Source organism: Cricetulus griseus, chromosome 6 (genome assembly GCF_003668045.3).
Source record: "Cricetulus griseus strain 17A/GY chromosome 6, alternate assembly CriGri-PICRH-1.0, whole genome shotgun sequence".
Classification (NCBI taxonomy): domain Eukaryota; kingdom Metazoa; phylum Chordata; class Mammalia; order Rodentia; family Cricetidae; genus Cricetulus; species Cricetulus griseus.
The window spans coordinates 90,165,309-90,168,557 of record NC_048599.1 but is presented as its reverse complement, the minus strand read 5'-3'; the positions used below and the strand labels follow the sequence as shown (position 1 = coordinate 90,168,557).

Here is a 3,249-nt window from a genome sequence, read left to right as displayed (position 1 = left end):
ATGGAACGGATCATTTGTAATACAAAACAGTTTAAAAAGGAATATGTTTATTTCATATTCAGATTTTTGAAATAAGTTGAGTAGAATTTACAAAAGACCTTATTGTAGGAAATTTATGAAACTCTGTTAAAGTAGAAGAAAGTAATAAAATTCAATGTTAATATTTATTATATACAGACAAGGGTTTTCCTAGCCATTGAAGTTTTTTTATTGAAAATAGATTCTTCTCTTATGCAATACACCCTGACCACAGTTTCCCCTTCCTTCACTCCTCTTATTCTACTTCCTCTTCTCTCAAATCCACTCCTCTCTGTTTCCCTTCAGAAAAGAGATGACAGCCAACAGGCAAAAACAAGATACAAAAAGACACAGAAAAAGCCCACGTATTGAGGCTGGACAAGGCTACCCAACAGGAGGAAAAAAGTCTCAAGAGTCAGAGACACACCTGCTCCCACTGTTAGGAGTCCCACAAAAATGCCAAGCTAACAGCTACAAAATAATATGCAGAAGATATGGTTCAGATACACACAGGCCTCGTGCTTACTGCTTCAGTCTCTGTGAGACCATGTGAGTCTTGCTTAGTCGATTTAGTGGGCCATGTTCTTCCTGTGTCCTCCATCCCCTCTGATTCCTACAATCTTTCCTTATCTCCTTCCATAGGGCTCCCTAGTCTCCAAGAGAAGGGACCCAGTGGAGACATCCAATTTAAACATAATGTTTGGGTGTGGGTCTCTGCACCTGCTTCCATCTGCTGGTGGAGGAAACCTTTTTGATGATGACAACCAGACAATGAATATAGCATTGTCTCTACATATAGAATATAGACAATGAATATAGCTCCAGTCTATGAATATAGCAGAATATCATTATGAATAATTTCATTGACATTTTTTGACAGTCATGTTTGGTTCTACCCTAGGTCTATGGGCTATCCAGTCTCTAGTTCCTGACCACCCACGCAATGTAGGGCATGGGCTCCCTCTCATGGTGTGGGCCTCAACTTAAACCAGGTATTGGTCTGTCACTCCCACAAGTTCTGTGCCACAGTTGCTCCAGCCTACCTTGCAGGCAGGGCAGATTGTTGGTGGAGGGTTTTATGACTGGATTTCTGTCCAGGTTTCTCTTTAGGTATCTTGCAGAGTACCTTCTTGTACCAAAGAGACTAGAATGTAGGGGTGAAGGCTCTGTGCAGGCACCAGATCAAGCTTTCTACATTCAGTGAGCTGCGCAGATATGTTGCCCTCTGCAATGCATCCTCCCCACACTCAGTTTTTGGAGAGTGACCCTCTGTTCTAGCATCAGCCTGGGTTTTTCGGGGATCTCCATGGGATCTCCTTGGTCAACAGCTTGACCAAATGCAACCCTGGTCCACCACTGGAAGCATTTTTAGTATTTAAAAATATTTGAAAGAGTATTTCATGAAGTTTTAAAAAAATATTTGACAGTAAAAATATTTGTCTATTTGTCAGTATCTATAATAATCTCCATAAAGTCCTCTCCATGTTAGTTTGAAACAAAAATTTTAAACTTTGAGTTTTAAATATGTTTTAGAAGAAGTTATTGAATATTCCCTTTAAGTTCAGATTCATTGATGGGGCAGTCACCATTTAAGAACTCACTGCTTCAAATTTCATAATTATTAAAATATTATTCTGACTATTTGATGTGGTGAATTTTTATTGTTGTGTATCAAATCTAAAGAACTTTTTCATTGTCAACTTTATAGCATCTTTTACTTCCTTGTTTCTTAAGCTATAGATCAGAGGGTTCAACATAGGAATCATGATGCCATAAAACACAGAGGCCACTTTCATATTTTCCTCAGAATTTTCAGAATGAGGCTGTAGATACATGTAAGCAAGGGTACCATAGAAAATGGTGACTGCTGTCAGGTGAGAGGCTCAGGTGGAGAAGGTTTTCTTCCTTCCTGCTGTGGAGGACATCTTTAAGATGGCAGACATGATGTATATGTAGGAAAAGACAACAACCAACATGGTGAATATCAGGTTAAATCCAACAAAGATAACAAGAATCCTGATGTTGGTGTCAATGTTGGAGCATGAAAGGCTGATAATTGGAGGAACGCCACAATAAAAGTGATTTATGTGATTTGATTTACAGTATGACAGTGAAAATGTAAATCCTGTGTGTACTGAGGAATTTATTGATCCAATGAGATAGGAACCAGCTACCATCTGGATGCAAACTTTCCGGGACATGACTATGTGATAATGAAGTGGTTTGCAGATTGCCACATAACAGTCCACTGCCATAACAGCAAGGAGGTAACAGTCACCGGTTGCAAATACTGCATAAGTAAATAATTGTATTAAACATCCCTTAAAAGTTATTGACTTATCTTCTATTATGAAGTTCTGAAGCATCTTGGGAGTGATGGCAGATGTGTAACATATATCAACAAAAGCCAGATATTGTAGAAAGAAGTACATGGGAGTCTGAAGTCTGGAGTCAGTGTTGATGAGGAGAATCATCCCTGTGTTACCCACCAGGGATGTCACATAGATTAAAAGAAACACCATAAAGAGGACATACTGAATATCATGCTGGACCCCAAATCCCAGAAGATAGAAGCCAGTGACTTCAGTCTAATTTTCTTGTGTCATTGTCACTGAAAATCTAGAGAAGACTAAGAGGAGGAACAAAGAGGAAAATCTCAGTGATTTCTTTGTAGTAACAGTTTGTTCTGTTTTGATTCATTTTGAGTTGGTTCTTCCTGATAAGCACTCATAATATTTATAAGTTTCTAAATAATTTTTCTGTATCTATCATAAGAAGTCACTTTATATATTAGTGTGTTTTAACCATGATTCATTTTAAAATGAAGAATGCTTCTTAGAAAAAGTGAAATTATCTCTATTTGTAGATGTGTTCTATATTCAAAAGACCATACAGACTCTACGAGAAAACACTTCGATATAGTACACTCTTTTGGTAAAGTTGCAAGATACAAAATCAACATACAAAAATCAGTAGTTTTTTATATTTGCAAACAATGAACTTACTGAGGAAGAACTTAGGAAAAATAATGTCATAATAATTAAAAATGAATGTAGGAATAAATCTAAGCATTGACATGATATACCTCTATAATGAAAACTAAGGCAGTGTAGGAAGAGATTGAAGAAAATGCTAGCTATAGAATGACCTTCCATACTCCTGGATTGGTAGAATTATTTTGTGTAAAGTCCTAATTACCAAAAGATATCTACAGATTCAATGCAATTACCA

At 37.1% G+C, this 3,249-nt stretch overlaps 1 pseudogene; it reads right to left on the bottom strand.

Moving 5' to 3' along the window:
- Window positions 1-1,676: 1,676 nt before the first annotated feature.
- LOC100773520 lies at window positions 1,677-2,624 on the bottom strand (annotated as a pseudogene).
- Window positions 2,625-3,249: the final 625 nt, after the last annotated feature.